The 18509-nt window shown below is 37.1% G+C and overlaps 1 long non-coding RNA gene across 1 annotated transcript; it reads left to right on the forward strand.

Annotated features, from left to right (window-relative positions):
• Positions 1–7553: 7553 nt before the first annotated feature.
• LOC139136222 (uncharacterized) lies at positions 7554–16483 on the forward strand. Its single transcript, XR_011553156.1, has 4 exons — positions 7554–7627; positions 7744–8011; positions 15599–15672; positions 16185–16483. It is a non-coding gene; the product is annotated as an uncharacterized lncRNA (long non-coding RNA).
• The last annotated feature ends 2026 nt before the right edge of the window (positions 16484–18509 follow it).

Genomic DNA, 18509 nt, shown 5'->3' on the forward strand with positions numbered 1-18509 from the left:
AGCGGCCCGTCACCCAGAAGATATGCAAACGATTTGCAGGTACACAGGACAAATACAATGACACAGTGAAGGAGAAAATCTTTAGGATAAAAACCCTGTGAGATAAGAACAAGCACAGTCGTTTGGTGGGCTATTCAGCTCTGGGACTATTCGCCCCATAGACGAGTGTACAGAAGTGAGAAACAACCCCACTCGTCTATGGGGCGAATAGTCCCAGAGCTGAATAGCCCACCAAGGGACTGTGGAACAAGACACGGTCACACCCAAGATAATAAAACTGCAACCTCTGGCTGATCCATTAATGGATGAATGGAGTGGAACGTAATTCATTTACTTGAACATTTACTTGAATGGGAGTATAAAGAAAACAATCTTTAGGATACAAGCCCTATAAAGATAAGAACAAGACATGGTCACACCCAAGGTTGGTAGCATAAATCTTTCTTTGAAATATGTATTAAAATAAAGTAAACAGTAGCGATAAGAAACCCGCTGAAAACAATACACCCAATCCTCAGCCTTCACCCGTTGGCATTGTATTACCCCTATTGTAACAATCAACCCTATTTGTAACAAAATTTAATTTTCAAAAAAACTTTGCCGTATATGTTGAAATATTAATAAAATATGCATATTTGTATGTTTGAGGGCAATTTTCTTTTTTTTTTTTCCTTGTCAAAACTCATTTTTCCGAAACTGCTTTTGTTACAAATTGGGTTGATTGTTACAAATAGGGGTGACATGTGTCAACCCTATTTGTAACAATCAACCCTATTTGTAACAAAACCTAAATTTCAAAGAAACTTGGCCGTATTTGATGAAATCTTGATGAAATATACATATTATTATGTTCGGGGGCAATTTTCTTTGTTTTCCTTGTTGAAACTCATTTTTCCGAAAATGCTCGTGAGATTAAATTTCGTTGTGCAGGTTCCTAGGGATAAGAGCCCTACTCGTAAGATATAATCAAGTCGTGCAGATACATGCCAAAGGTTTGTTTTGGGGCAATTTTCACCATTTTCGGTCAAAAATGTTAAAAATCTTGTTTTCTGACCGAAATCATACTAAACCTATATGGGGTTAACTTTTGTTACAAATTGGGTTGATTGTTACAAATAGGGTTGACGTGTCAACCCTATTTGTAACAATCAACCCTATTTGTAACAAAATTTAACCAACTTGAAACAAAACCTAATTTTCTACAAAACTTGGCCGTATTTGATGAAATCTTGATGAAATGTGCATATTAGTATGTTTTGGGCAATTTTTATTTTTTCCTTGGTCGAAACTCATTTTTTCCAAAATGCTCGTTAGATTAACTTTCGTTGTGCAGGTTGCCAAGTATAAGAGGCCTACTCGTAAGATATAATCGAGTTGTGCAGATAGATTTGTTTTGGGGCAATTTTCACCAATTTCGGTCAAAAATGTTAAAAATCTTGTTTTCTGACCGAAATCATACTAAACCTATATGGGGTTAACTTATGTTACAAATTGGGTTGATTGTTACAAATAGGGTTGACGTGTCAACCCTATTTGTAACAATCAACCCTATTTGTAACAAAATTTAACCAACTTGAAACAAAACCTAATTTTCTACAAAACTTGGCCGTATTTGATGAAATCTTGATGAAATGTGCATATTAGTATGTTTTGGGCAATTTTTATTTTTTCCTTGTCGAAACTCATTTTTTCCGAAAATGCTCGTTAGATTAACTTTCGTTGTGCAGGTTGCCTAGTATAAGAGGCCTACTCGTAAGATATAATCGAGTTGTGCAGATAGGTTTGTTTTGGGGCAATTTTCACCAATTTCGGTCAAAAATGTTAAAAATCTTGTTTTCTGACCGAAATCATACTAAACCTATATGGGGTTAACTTTTGTTACAAATTGGGTTGATTGTTACAAATAGGGTTGACGTGTCAACCCTATTTGTAACAATCAACCCTATTTGTAACAAAATTTAATTTAAAAAAAATTTTGCCGTATATGTTGAAATATTAATAAAATATGCATATTTGTATGTTTGAGGGCAATTTTCTTTTTTTTTCCTTGTCAAAACTCATTTTTCCGAAACTGCTTTTGTTACAAATTGGGTTGATTGTTACAAATAGGGGTGACATGTGTCAACCCTATTTGTAACAATCAACCCTATTTGTAACAAAACCTAAATTTCAAAGAAACTTGGCCGTATTTGATGAAATCTTGATGAAATGTGCATATTAGTATGTTTTGGGCAATTTTTATTTTTTCCTTGTCGAAACTCATTTTTTCCGAAAATGCTCGTTAGATTAACTTTCGTTGTGCAGGTTGCCTAGTATAAGAGGCCTACTCGTAAGATATAATCGAGTTGTGCAGATACGTTTGTTTTGGGGCAATTTCACCAATTTCGGTCAAAAATGTTAAAAATCTTGTTTTCTGACCGAAATCATACTAAACCTATATGGGGTTAACTTTTGTTACAAATTGGGTTGATTGTTACAAATAGGGTTGACGTGTCAACCCTATTTGTAACAATCAACCCTATTTGTAACAAAATTTAATTTTAAAAAAAATTTGGCCGTATATGTTGAAATATTAATAAAATATCCATATTTGTATGTTTGAGGGCAATTTTCTTTTTTTTCCTTGTCAAAACTCATTTTTCCGAAACTGCTTTTGTTACAAATTGGGTTGATTGTTACAAATAGGGGTGACATGTGTCAACCCTATTTGTAACAATCAACCCTATTTGTAACAAAACCTAAATTTCAAAGAAACTTGGCCGTATTTGATGAAATCTTGATGAAATATACATATTATTATGTTCGGGGGCAATTTTCTTTGTTTTCCTTGTTGAAACTCATTTTTCCGAAAATGCTCGTGAGATTAAATTTCGTTGTGCAGGTTCCTAGGGATAAGAGCCCTACTCGTAAGATATAATCAAGTCGTGCAGATACATGCCAAAGGTTTGTTTTGGGGCAATTTTCACCATTTTCGGTCAAAAATGTTAAAAATCTTGCTTTCTGACCGAAATCATACTAAACCATATGGGGTTAACTTTTGTTACAAATTGGGTTGATTGTTACAAATAGGGTTGACGTGTCAACCCTATTTGTAACAATCAACCCTATTTGTAACAAAATTTAACCAACTTGAAACAAAACCTAATTTTCTACAAAACTTGGCCGTATTTGTTGAAATCTTGATGAAATGTGCATATTAGTATGTTTTGGGCAATTTTTATTTTTTCCTTGTCGAAACTCGTTTTTTCCGAAAATGCTCGTTAGATTAACTTTCGTTGTGCAGGTTGCCTAGTATAAGAGGCCTACTCTTAAGATATAATCGAGTTGTGCAGATAGGTTTGTTTTGGGGCAATTTTCACCAATTTCGGTCAAAAATGTTAAAAATCTTGTTTTCTGACCGAAATCATACTAAACCTATATGGGGTTAACTTTTGTTACAAATTGGGTTGATTGTTACAAATAGGGTTGACGTGTCAACCCTATTTGTAACAATCAACCCTATTTGTAACAATCAACCCTATTTGTAACAAAAGTTAACCCCATATAGGTTTAGTATGATTTCGGTCAGAAAACAAGATTTTTAAGATTTTCGACCGAAATTTGGGAAATTGCCCCGAAAAAACCTTTGGCATGTATCTGCACAACTCGATTATATCTTACGAGTGGGCCTCTTATACTAGGCAACCTGCACAACGAAAGTTAATCTAACGAGCATTTTCGGAAAAAATAAGTTTCGACAAGGAAAAAATAAAAATTGCCCCAAAACATACTAATATGTATATTTCATCAAGATTTCATCAAATACGGCCAAGTTTTTTAGAAAATTAGGTTTTTTGTTTCAAGTTGGTTAAATTTTGTTTCAAATAGGCTTGATTGTTACAAATAGGGTTGATTGTTACAAATAGGGTTGACACGTCAACCCTATTTGTAACAATCAACCCAATTTGTAACAAAAGTTAACCCCATATAGGTTTAGTATGATTTCGGTCAGAAAGCAAGATTTTTAACATTTTTGACCGAAATTGGTGAAAATTGTCCCAAAACAAACCTATCTGCACAACTCGATTATATCTTACGAGTAGGGCTCTTATCCCTAGGAACCTGCACAACGAAAGTTAATCTAACGAGCATTTTCGGAAAAAATGACTTTCGACAAGGAAAAAATAAAAATTGCCCAAAACATACTAATATGCACATTTCATCAAGATTTCATCAAATACGGCCAAGTTTTGTAGAAAATTAGGTTTTGTTTCAAGTTGGTTAAATTTTGTTACAAATAGGGTTGATTGTTACAAATAGGGTTGACACGTCAACCCTATTTGTAACAATCAACCCAATTTGTAACAAAAGTTAACCCAATATAGGTTTAGTATGATTTCGGTCAGAAAACAAGATTTTTAATATTTTTGACCGAAATTGGTGAAAATTGCCCCAAAACAAACCTATCTGCACAACTCGATTATATCATACGAGTAGGCCTTTTATACTAGGCAAGCTGCACAACGAAAGTTAATCTAACGAGCATTTTCGGAATAAATGAGTTTCGACAAGGAAAACATAAAAATTGCCCAAAACATACTAATATGTACATTTCATCAAGATTTCATCAAATACGGCCAAGTTTTGTAGAAAATTAGGTTTTGTTTCAAGTTGGTTAAATTTTGTTACAAATAGGGTTGATTGTTACAAATAGGGTTGACCTCAACCTTATAATGGTAAAAATTAATTATATCAATTATAAGAATTAAATAATAAATTTTTTAAAATTAAACTAATTTGTAACAATCAACCCAATTTGTAACAAAAGTTAACCCCATATAGGTTTAGTACGATTTCGGTCAGAAAACAAGATTTTGAACATTTTTGACCGAAAATGGTGAAAATTGCCCCAAAACAAACCTTTGGCATGTATCTGCACGACTTGATTATATCTTACGAGTAGGCCTCTTATCCCTAGGAACCTGCACAACGAAATTTAATCTCACGAACATTTTCGGAAAAATGAGTTTCAACAAGGAAAACAAAGAAAATTGCCCCCGAACATAATAATATGTATATTTCATCAAGATTTCATCAAATACGGCCAAGTTTCTTTGAAATTTAGGTTTTGTTACAAATAGGGTTGATTGTTACAAATAGGGTTGACACATGTCACCCCTATTTGTAATAATCAACCCAATTTGTAACAAAAGCAGTTTCGGAAAAATGAGTTTTGACAAGGAAAAAAAAAAGAAAATTGCCCTCAAACATACAAACATGCATATTTTATTAATATTTCAACATATACGGCAAAAGTTTTTTAAAAATTACATTGTGTTACAAATAGGGTTGATTGTTACAAATAGGGTTGACACGTCAACCCTATTTGTAACAATCAACCCAATTTGTAACAAAAGTTAACCCCATATAGGTTTAGTATGATTTCGGTCAGAAAGCAAGATTTTTAACATTTTTGACCGAAAATGGTGAAAATTGCCCCAAAACAAACCTATCTGCACAACTCGATTATATCTTACGAGTAGGGCTCTTATCCCTAGGAACCTGCACAACGAAATTTAATCTCACGAGCATTTTCGGAAAAATGAGTTTCAACAAGGAAAACAAAGAAAATTGCCCCCGAACATAATAATATGTATATTTCATCAAGATTTCATCAAATACGGCCAAGTTTCTTTGAAATTTAGGTTTTGTTACAAATAGGGTTGATTGTTACAAATAGGGTTGACACATGTCACCCCTATTTGTAACAATCAACCCAATTTGTAACAAAAGCAGTTTCGGAAAAATGAGTTTTGACAAGGAAAAAAAAGAAAATTGCCCTCAAACATACAAATATGGATATTTTATTAATATTTCAACATATACGGCAAAGTTTTTTTGAAAATTAAATTTTGTTACAAATAGGGTTGATTGTTACAAATAGGGGTAATACAGGCACGGCACGGGACATTTTCTCTGGACGCCGTGACCGATGAAAGAGCGCCACCATAGTCAAATACAGTGACATTTCTACCGCTGACGATTCTGTTCATCCCTATCCCATTCTATTTCTGCCTCTCACCAAATTAGACCTGCAGTGCACAAAATCAGCACGATAATGTCTGCAAATAAAATACTACTGTTTACACAAATATCAAAGTGATTGCACATAATATGTGCAATCACTTTGATTGTAGTGATTGCACATAATTATATTATAATGACAGTAATTAAACATAAAACAATGGCATTTTACACATACGATCTTATGTTAGCAAATAATATACTACCGTAGACAAATTATAATTAGTGTTTGTAAAAAAAATAATATTAATTAAACATAAAATAATCCTGTTTGTACATGTCTTAATTTTTTAATTAGTAAATTAACCTAAAATAATACTTTATGCACATAGGCCTAATATCTTAATGTTTTGACATAAAGTAATGGCTAATGTACACAACAATATAGCGTGGGCACACGAAATAATTCTGCAACCTTCTAATATGCTGTTATCTGAGGCTTTCCATGCTTCATGCTTCACCGATTGATCATTAACAGCGTACTCGTAGTACAGTAGCCCTGTCCAGGGTCACAAGTCGAGTCTGGTCCACTGACCCATTTCACATGTTAGCAGCGCAGCCAGCGGTAGAAATGGGCCAGGGAAGCACACTGTCGACTGGTCGACTGCACTACTCATGCTACTTGATTTGCTTGCGGAGCGGAAATCCCCGGAAATCATGCCCTGGCCGGCCAGTCTAGGATCTACACCGTCACGAGCTGACAAAGTGTGACCTTTTATCTGGAATATCGAGACATTTCCCATTCGTTTGTGTCAAGTTCCGCATAAAAGAACTCTTCCTCGCTTTTGCTGACGTTGCTTTGACAACTAACTAAAGAGCATGGAGATGTGATCTTGGAAGGCGGCGGAGTAAGCGGCCTCAACAAGTCGTGTCATCATACTCAACCACAGTCCGGAGGGAGGGATTGCTAAGTGGTTTTATCAGACGATTCATGCGGTGTAGCGAAGCCCACGATTGGAAGAAAATCACGAGTTCATTGATTAAACCAGCATCGCCTCTCAAGTCCCCCACGCTTTGTACGAGGCTGACATGTATGTAGCCCTGCGTACGATGCTGTGTGTTCCGCTACAGCTAATAGCCCCGCTCACCACAGCCCTGCAAAGACCCGTACGTAGAGTTGGTGACTTCAAATCCATTTTTGGACTTGACGTAAAAGCCAAATTACTGCCGAAATTCAGCGTTCTTGGGCCCAAGTCGTATCCCTGCCTACCTCAGCTACTCGATCGCTTCCAAAAATGCCAGTCTTTTATTCTTTTTTCGTAAATAACCGTCGATGTCGGCAACTCTCTCGCTAGCCCTGCGTACGTACGCAGTGTACGCTGTGCATTCCCTGTTTGCTGCGAATCCGTAGCCTCTACCACTCGGGTAGGTTGGTCTCACTCCCAGCAGAACACGTCAAGGAGTGGCAGGGCTCGTTTTCGCAGCAAATTCCCTGTGTGCGTTCCTAACACACAGCGTACACTGCGTACGTACGCAGGGCTAGCGAGAGAGTTGCCGACATCGACGGTTATTTACGAAAAAAGAATAAAAGACTGGCATTTTTGGAAGCGATCGAGTAGCTGAGGTAGGCAGGGATACGACTTGGGCCCAAGAACGCTGAATTTCGGCAGTAATTTGGCTTTTTACGTCAAGTCCAAAAATGGATTTGAAGTCACCAACTCTACGTACGGGTCTTTGCAGGGCTGTGGTGAGCGGGGCTATTAGCTGTAGCGGAACACACAGCATCGTACGCAGGGCTAACATGTATGTAGCAATCACGCCGTTTTCCGAAGACCACATGCTTGTCATGTGACTCAAACAACACTGTCCATCCTGTCAACGTACCACAGGTACTACCATGATCGTAATGACCGGTTTTACGTGTAAAGTGATGGGTATGTTGTTCGCGATATATATATGCACCGTTGCCATAGCAGCGGCACCTGTGAGCAAAACGGATTTGTTTCAGGTATGTACATCATTAGTATACGGAAATGCCGTAGTTTGTACGAAACCATTCGCACAGGCCCGTTACATGGCATGTGTCAGTTCAGGAGCTTTAATTATAAGCTGGAAGGGGTGGGCAGGCCAAGGCAGTAGGTATATATACTGTCATTTTTCACAACCTGCCCTTTTAAACTTGTGGTTACTTATCTAATTTCATGATAATCACAGTACAGTTCTCGATGTGTTGTTTACAATTACACAAGTGAGAAAGATGCAATCCTACGAGACATGTAATGCCCGGGATGTAATGTTGTTGTAAAACCTGGAGTTTGTTCAGAAGTTAATTCATTTACTGTTGCGTTTAGGTATACTGTAATCATCTTCAAGAAATATATCCAAAATTTGGGAGAGTACCTTTGGCCTTTTTTAGCTCCACTGTTAGCGATGTGAAACTTATCTAATATGTGGATGTGAGGTGGCGTCTGGCCACTGTTCGTCAACTTTTTACACTCCAAGCTTCTTCAGAACAGCCGTTCCGATTGCTTTAATATTTGGAGTACCGTACTGAGGTCCCCAGAATAGACATAAATCAGATTTGTACAAATCATAATGACATATGTCAATTTGTATTTTTGAGGCAAATTTTGCTTTTTTTCTTGGGGGTGGGGGATGGGGTGGTGGGGCAAATCTTTGATATGCATCTCTGTAATGGCTGGTCCAAAAGCTTTACTATTTCAAGTATTTGTATACAGGTCCCTAGGGATGACTTTATTTAGATTTGTTCAAATTGTGATGAAATATGTAAATTGTATCGTTAAGGCAATATTTGTCATTTTTTTGTCAAATAATCTTTACAGTAAAAGCTCTTCATAACTGCTAGTGAAACAGCTGTGATATTTGGGATATAGGTCCCTAGGGATGACCTATTTCAGATTTGTTCAAATTGTACAGAAATATGCAAATTTGTATTTTTAAGGCAATTTTTGTCATTTTTGGTCAACAATTTTTTTCATCAAATTGCTTGTCTGATAGCTTTGATATTTGGTATACAGGTTCCTAGGGATGATCAAAATGTTATGTGATATAGTCAATCAAATTATGATGAAAGCTGCAATTTTGTATTTCAAGGGGATTTTTTTTGCCATTTTTGATCAGTTTATTTAGCTACTATAGACTATAGTCTATAGAAGCTATCGGGATGGGTATCCGTCCGGCGTCCGTCGTCAGTCTGTATGTATGTATGTATGTATGTCCGTTTGTGAGGCGTCCGTCCACTCAAATATCTTGAGAACCGCAGTACTTACTGATTTGATATTTGTTGTGTAGATGAAAAATATGATTTTGAGAAACTGTTTTTTTTTAATTTTTTGATATTGTTGAAAATAGGCAAATTAATGCCAAAAAAGGTGTTTTTGGTAAAAAATCTTCTTCTTCATAACCGCTGGTCAGACAGCTTTGTTATTTGGTATACAGGTCCCTAGGGATAAACCAACGTAGATTTGTTCAATTGTGATGAAATATGTAGATGTGTATTTTTAAGGAATTTTTTTGTCATTTTTGGTGAAAGTTTGACTTACATTGTATGTAATTCTTGTACTGTATAAACCCTATCAATTCACCCAGAAAAAAATAATTAATATGATTTAAATAATTGAATTAATTAGGAAATCATCAAAGCCAAAATAATTTTAGTGTGGCAGTGTTTTCTCCAGGATTTTGAAAAAGGGGGGAATGTCACCCATAACATAAAAAATAGGGGGATTTGATTGAGAATAGGGGGGGCGCATAAATTATGCAAATTAATTCAGTAATTTAAATATATGTATGCATTCATAGTGTAAGTGTTTATTAATATTTTTTTCATCTCTACTGTAGGTTTTGCTGTAATCACTAAGCTCTTCACACTGTTGCAGACCAATCTACACAGCTTTCATCTTTCAATTTCAATAAAGTTATTTATTTGAATACTGGAGTTTATTGATTTGCAGTTTAGACTTTGCAGTTTAATGCAATATTAATTACAATAATTTTACATTAACTACAATTTCAGCAAGCTTTAAACAGTCCACAGTTCACCTTATGAATACAGTGTTTGTACATTAAGTGCAAGGTCATTTTGTGTTGCTGCCTGATGCTGAGAAAATTCTCCTGGCCTTTGTACTTTTCCACAGCTTCAGGGCTTTCTCACACAACAAAGTCAGGTAGTGCTGGGCCCTCAATGAGAATTGTCATTAGTCTGTTAATGGAACTTTCTTCTAGCCTGTTTCTCAATGATGTCTTGATTTTATTTTGGGCTGAAAAGCCCCTTTCACAGATTGCAGTGGTTACTGGCAAAACAACAGAAATCTTTGCTAGTGCTATCAAATTTGGCACTGTATCTTTGTGATTTGAATTGATAAATTTCCACAAAGTGGTAAAATTATCTCTGGGATAGGCCTGCTGTAAGACTACTGGCTTTATAACAGACCATTCATGCCGTGTGTTATCTGGGTTGATGACAGGCGCACAAATTTGACCTTCTTTGTTCATTTTCTCAAAGCCATAGTGTGAGATTAAAATCTCTAATTTATCATTGCCGTAATGCGGTAACTGATCGCTAGCAACAAATGACAAATCTCTCATACCAAGAATATCAAATGCAGATATTACCCCCGTACCATCAGCAGGAAAACGGGTTTGGATATTATCGATCAAATTACTTAGAAATGCCCTTTTCACATCATCAACAAGCATTTCTGTTTCGATTTATTCATAATTCTGTGTCCCATCAACGTCCCATTGTCACTGTCTATCTCCGAAAGTTTGTCTGTGTAGAAACCCGATACTGCGCCGTCCTTGATCTGTGTCAGTTGATCGAGGACAACGCTGACCGTCGGCTTGATCGCTGCAATATCTATGTCGTCCTTCTGAAAAATAAGGTTGAGTCGCGTCACGATGGGGATCACATCCATGAGGAAATACATCACCGCCACGAATTTATACTGCGTCAACTTGCCGTGTAAGCCTGCCGCCTTTGGGTCTTTCGATGAACGCTGCCCGTCAAAGTAGGTCACCAATGCGTTCCATGACCTGTATACGGTTTGTAACGCATCGTAGAACGCAAACCACCTGACGTCATGGATTTCCTTCATCTTGAGACGCGGACTTTCAAGCATGTCTTCAACTTCTTTCAGGTGTGAAGATCGCAGCGACGACTGCTTGAAATAGTAGAATAAACTTGTCAAAATAGTCTTGTATTCCTTCAAGTACTCGACACTCGCGGCAGCTTGGCTCGTACACAACGCGAGACGATGTGCGACGCAATGAATATTAATGAGGAACGGGTTGATATCTCTCAATTTTGCGCTTACGCCATTCTTCACACCGGTCATGACAGAGGCCCCGTCACTTCCGAACCAACCATTTTCGACCTTTCTAACTGGTTTTCATTCACGATACTGATAAGTTTTTCCGTCAAAGATGCTGCGTCTTTTTCGATGATATACAAATTTCCCAGGAAGTGCGACTCAACATCGAAACTTCCGGTCACACTTCTCACGTAAACGACTAGACGGCCCGATGTCGAAATATCCGTGCTTTCATCACACAAAATACTATAAAAGTCACAGTCTTTTATTCTATCGACAACATCGGCTTTGATCGTATCAGCGATGGCTTGCTGTAATTCTTCTGCCGTCGTATGCGATCGATAGGTAGCGTTTTTGCCTACCTCCAGATTGTTCACGGGTTCGCACCGCGCAGCTTTCAACAGCTCCAAAAGCGACGCGTATTTATCGGTTGCGACTGCTTCCTTTGCCAGCCAATATACAGCCTTCATAGCGACCAGAATTGCATCCTCTTTTTGAGTAACTGCATTTGAGACGGCAACCTTTAGATTTGACCGCAAAGATATTTCTCTCATTGCATCTTTGTGTTTACCGTTATCGACATGGCGTTTTAAAGTTGATGTTCGGTAGTTACTGCAACCCTTCTCCGTAGTGAACGAATTATCTTTTCCGGCTTCACGGCATACCTTACACCGCATTCCACCCTCATCTTTAGGTTTCTCTAGCCAGGGATAACCTTTCAGCCAGGAGTCTTGCCAAAAAGATTCCCTTTTTCTTTTTTAGAAGGAAGTTGTTCAGTATCGTCGTCTGAATCCGATGTAACTTGACTAGGATTTTCTCTTCCTTGCTTTCCAATTTCAGCACCCGTCTCTCCGGCCATCTCAGCTGTTTCTTCAACGTCTCTCTGCACATCTTTAGACTTTGTCTCTTCAATATCAGTTTTTTTTTCTTCCGCTTCACAATTTTCAGACGTTTTGTCATCAGACTTGGGTTTGTAAAAGGCAGTAAAGGCGATTTCGTTTCATGACTTGAATCTCGATCATCAAATGCACATGGCAGTGGCTGGTAGGGGAATTCGAATGAAAGTTCAGCGTCAAAGTAATTCGTCCCAAGCCGATGCTAATTATATTTTGAAACATAGTAACACTTATATTTCAGGCGGATGTCATTGAACAATAAACAAAGTTTTTTTTTTTCTGACAGGCGGCCAAGACCAACACACAAGGGAAATGACGGACTGTGATACGCTACAACAGATGTGGCAGTTGTTTATTTTTGGACACAGGCGCGGCAAGCAGATACCAGAGCTGAGCGATTATTTTTTTTCCCCACAGGGACAATGTAGCGATATTAGGCACCAGCAGACGCATTACAGACGCATTGGCGTGACGAGTCAGTGACGTATTGCAAAATCAAAAGGCCAACACACTGTCTGGTATGGCAGGGGCCACAGACGCGCGCCAGGTCGCGCGTCCAGATAAGTTTTTGGGGTGACTGCTCTTTGAAAATGCGCGATTCGCGCGTTTGCGCGCCCTGGAGAAAACACTGTGTGGAATTATCAGAATGTCCAATTTTTTTGACAGTTCATAGTGAATTGAGGATTAAAACATGTAAAGGCAACTTTCCTGAATCCCAACTTTGATATATTCTGAACCACCATTTATGTTATCTAAAAGAAATTGCTCATAATAGTTTGTCATGATAGGGTGGTCAAATAAATAGAGATAGAGAAAGTTCTAATTTCCATTTATGGTTGACTTGGTAAGGATAAAATAAGATTACTTTTTGAGGAAAAAAATAGAGTGGTCAATTAAAAGAGTGGTCAAAGTGATAGGGTTTTTATGGTAAAGCTGGGCTGTGAGATTCCTCATGTGCTATTTATAGCAATTATGCAATCTGTGTAAACAGTGCAATGAAAGTGTAACATGATTCCTTATAATGCTTTTGATGACCTTGAACTTCTTAAGTTTCAAACATTTGTCTCTTTAGTGTGCTTTCTCTGAGTACGTACAGTCTCAACTTATTCAACAGAAACTTACTTACAATGTTAATTTGAAAGTTAAAATGTGCTTGGTTAATAGGATGAAAATACTGATATTAAAAGATAACCAGCTCAAGATTCTTTATAACCTGACAGATATGCTGTTTTTTTTATGACGTAAATCTTGATTTAAGCAAGTCTTGTTTACTTTAATTAGAATGTAATTAACTCTTGTTTATTTGCTATTATAGACTAATATAGTCTGATGAAATATGCAAATCTGTATTTTTACAGAATTTTTTTCCATTTTTGGTCAGGCCATCCTGAAATGAGCTATCAAAGATATCCACCTTCTTCATCAATACATGTGTCACAAAAGGTTATTCTCTACATAACACTGCAGAGCTCTGTCAACTGTTGAGTCGCTTGTTTTTTCAAAACAGCTGGTCAGACAGCTTTAATATTTGGTTTACATGTCCCTAGGATGACCTTAGTGAGATAATTTCATACAGTCAGGAAATACTTAATTTTGTATCCATGTCTATAGTAGCTTCAGGGACTTTGGCCCTATGTTTTTTTCTCAAAATTTGGGAGTTTGATAGCTTTGAAATTTGATACATTTCTAGGAATTATTTTTATGTGACATATTGAAATTATGATGAAATCTATAGTGTATTTTTGCAGCTATTTTTGCCATTTTTAAGGCCATCCTGAAGTGAGCTAGATATCTATGCACCCTTCTTTATCAACACATGTGTTGCAAAATAGTTATTCTCTTCATAACACAGCAGAGTTCTATCAGCCATTAGGTCGCAATGCCATCATTAACCCTTTTCCTGCCAAGTCCATATTTCACCACCAGGTCAAGATGGTTAAAATTAATGAAACATAACATATTCCATATGGTGTATTTTAACATAATACTGTACATTTGAAAGCTGTTGAAAACAAAAATACTGTAAACTTGATTTTTTTGGACTAAAGATGCTATAACAGACCAAGCCAAGTGGGTGAAAATACGTCATGTTTTGGCTCAATACCACTTTTTACTGACTTGGCTGATGGGGAAGTGATACTGTCTGGCAGGAAAAGGGTTACGTTGGATGAGTGAGACATACAAGTGCTCATCAACAAGTAAATATTAAACACAATGATGTAAATAGTCTGTAAAATTGCTGCTAGTATTATGTCCTTGAGCGAGCCACATGTAGCAGTAGTTCTGTTCAAGCTCCTTCCTTTAACCCTTTCACCCCCAGTTCCCTGTATATAGGTCCAACTTTAACCATAGAAAACAATAGATTTGGGACAAACCATGGTGGTGAAAGGGTTAAACCTAGGAGCAGTGGTTATGTAGGGCTGTATATGGTAATTATTTTTCCATGCAGCTTACATGACTGTACATTCAAGCATTTTGGTGGCCTGATGGTGTTCAAAAATGAATCACTGCAAAAAGTAAATGAAAAGTTTTTCCGGAAAGTTTAAAGCTTCAGTGGAATTTATTACAGGCTTTAAATGAATGTGGTTTGGATCTTCGAGTCAATGGGGAACACAGGAGCAAAGATAAAAGTAATTAGTTGTTGCATGCTCAGGAAAGAACAGAAAAGCATGACAAAAGATTTTGAAATCATTAAGAAACTACATGCAAAACAATGACAGTGACACATTACAGCTAGGAGATCCCCTGTTAAGAAGATGATGATAACCGTCATAAATGACATTGGCGGCAACAAACGTTATAAAGAATATTTTGAACCTCCCGAGACACCATAAACTGTATATCAACTATGTCTTGAAAGAGAGCAGGGTCTTGGAAAAACTGCTCTTTTTTTGTAACGCAAAATGTACATACTACTTACCATCACCATCCTTGGGAAATTGAATTAAATTCCAAACTTAAATACATGATTAGAGTTTATGTACAGAGTGAAGCCATTAATTCACATAGCGTTCATCACAGAGTACTCCCATAAAGTCATCTAAATCTACTCTAGGAATGGCAAATGGCACAATTATTAAGTCATGTCAAAATACTTGGTATTCAAACTTATCCAAACAGTGTGTAAGGTTCATGTTTAAGATGAATGTTGTATTTTACTATTGACCGTTATCCTATTGGTATACTTTTCTTGAATGTTAGTCCAGTCTACTTCATTTATCAACAACAACACACAAGCATGCACACTACAAATGCATGTTACTCATCTGCTCTGCCAGTCTGATATTCTTGAGTAGGTGGTTTAAAATCACACAACAAATTTCAAAAAAGTTACATGCAATATTTGCTTTATTTCTTTGCATTCAGAATGGCAGCAACACAGAGCATTATCTCAGTCCACGTTCACTTCAACCCTCATGTGGACCCCCAAAGTGTCCAAAGTAAGTTTCCCCTTTTAAGCCCTATTTTTTCATGATCATATTCTTATCATTTTGCAATTATGAGGATAAGGCTAGTTTTTATGCAGTAACATTTACTCTGGATTCATCTTGCCTAAGTTTTGGAATGAATCAGTCAGTTGTCTGCAGTGTAAATGACAGTTACAACACTGCCATTCAAAAATGGACTCTACACCATAAATATTACACAAGTTGGACAGATAATCAGTATATCTTCAAGTTTCAATCAGTGCATCAATAATCATGAATGTAATGATTCTACCACATATGTCATCCTCAAACATTGTAAGTAGAAAGTTACAAGCTTGACTGACACAAGTGTGATCACTGATAGTTTTACATATACGGGTAAATGATTGGTTTATTCAGAAATTCAAAGAAGAATATGAGTTTACTGATACACAGGAGGTGAAATTTGAAAATTTTTGACAATTTATACAGTGTTCCCTATGAAGCCCAATCATGTACAATGTACATGTATGTTTATATTGCAGTATGTCCTGTGAATTCATACCAGCATCGGGGTGTGAACAAGTTTGCTGTCTGTGCAACCCCAAGGCGACTGAATTTGACTTCATACCATATTGCATGAACCAACCCATCAACCAGATTTATAATGAAACTAGAGGGCAACGCTACTTTTGCCGAACAATGCATGGAGAGTGTGAGCAAGCCACTCCGGAACCAACTCCCACGGACCAGTATGACAATACATCTGCCAATACTTCAACCAACATGCAACCATTTGGCAATACATCTGCAACTACTTTCATGGCCAACTTAACCAGTCAAGGTAAATGTGATATTCAGAGTGGCCAAAGGGAAAAGCATGCATGTATACATACAGGAGATGACACAATAGTGATTATAACACACCTCATCCGCAGTCTGTGTTCTAATTCGCCAGTTAATAGTAACGTGGGATGCGTTCTTTTTGTGCTGATCCACGTAAACGACGTCAGCGGGCATCAGTTCCGAAAAATTATGCCCACTGACGTCAAAAAATATGGCGCGTGCGCGAACTGGAATATTGTAACAAAGATGTCGTCTGTGGCCGTGCGAAACGATAGTTGAGAAATTTCTTGGTTTATCCTACTTTCTGAAGAAGAATTGAATGCTTTGGTGTCCAACAAGGACTCGAAACGAACGAAAATGATAATCAAAGGTGCATTGAACGTTTTGCAGAAATATTGCGACCCTGTCGGAAAAGCTTTTTGCCAAACCACTCCAACATCATAAGCTTACACGTGACAAGTTTTGTGTATAGTATGTTCTTATGCATGGCTACGGATTAGGTGTGTTATAAAACACATATTGACTGGCCATGAGGGCAACAGTATACGTCTTTATCCCCTCAGACCTGTGAGTCACCCCCAAAAAACAGTCTGTTTTTGGGGACTCACAGTCCCTCGGGGTACAGACGTATGCTGTTGCACTCATGGCCAGTCAATATGTGTATACTGAACACTGACTGACTGATTTATTCATTTCCACTATACAGGTGCAGGTGCACAATATACAGGTGTAGTGCCATTGCCAGATGCAATGGTGTAACCATGCAAATACACAAATTAGCATACATATATGTCATTTATTGTATAGGTCACTAAGTATGCGCCTCGAAAGTGAAACACTTACACTTTTTGCCCAAACTTCCCTCAAGGAATCTTACAACCATTCTCTTTCAAAATCAAGAATAAAACTCAGGGATCACTGTTCAAATTTCAGTGCTAGAGAAACAAATAACCCAAGTTTTCTGATCTTTGAATTGAAAATGGCCGCCATCCCTGTGTTAACTCAATCAAGAAAAACAAAATTTTCAATTTTCAAAACACTTAAAGTAAAACAGTGAAATTTTTCTAACACCATTTAAGAGCTTCAAAACGAACCCCCACAAGTGGTAGATCAGAAAAGAATTGTAAAAGTTTGATAGTCAGAATGTTTCCCCAAGGCGCATTCTACCTTGAATTAAGATACTGGAGGTGTGTGCAAGAAACGTATACCAGTTTTATCTTTGAAAGTGACTCAGTGTTTGAGTAACATCATTAAAACATTGTAGTTTATTTTCTGTGATCAATACGTCATCTTGCAATCACACACGTCTTATGCATTCAAAATGGTGAGTCTATCAGAAAGGTATGCATTTTGATTGTCAAGATTGCTCAGTGAATTTCAAGCTCTAAAACTTGAATAAATCTGAGTCAGACAGAGGGATAGAATCTTTCCAAACCTAGTGAGTTGCAGTGATGTGTGGTTTGATGCATGGTGAAGGCCAGTATGTGCATTAGAAAGGTTGGAAGTTAAGACGCAAAACGTATCGCTGAGTTGGGAGATGGCTTTTCGGCACAAAAAGGTTGACCTGTACACTTTGAAATACATGTAAGGGTGAAGTAGTTGAGATGTATGGATCTTTCTATGTAAGTATGGCACAGAAATGTCCACCAGTTTGACCTGTAGAAAATTGTATTCTGTTCTTAATTAGCTTATTGATATCTTTTGGCTATTTTTTTAATATTTTACTCCATGTATCAACAAAATTTCCTAGTTGTATATCTGATGAACCATCCGGGATTGTCAACGCAGTGCATAGATATATTGGATGAACTATCAATATTGCTAATTGCAATCAATGAAGTTGTCAGAAATAGCAATGCATCTGCTGGATATATGCAGAGACAGACACTCAGAGACTCAAACTTTATTCTTTTGGCCTACCACTTATGAGGGCTCAATTTGAAGCTTATGGAGTAAATTAAGTTTTAATTGGCTTAATTTTGTGAAAATCATGAATTTATTTTCCCAAATGGAGATAACACATG

This window comes from Ptychodera flava, chromosome 7 (genome assembly GCF_041260155.1).
Source record: "Ptychodera flava strain L36383 chromosome 7, AS_Pfla_20210202, whole genome shotgun sequence".
NCBI lineage: Eukaryota > Metazoa > Hemichordata > Enteropneusta > Ptychoderidae > Ptychodera > Ptychodera flava.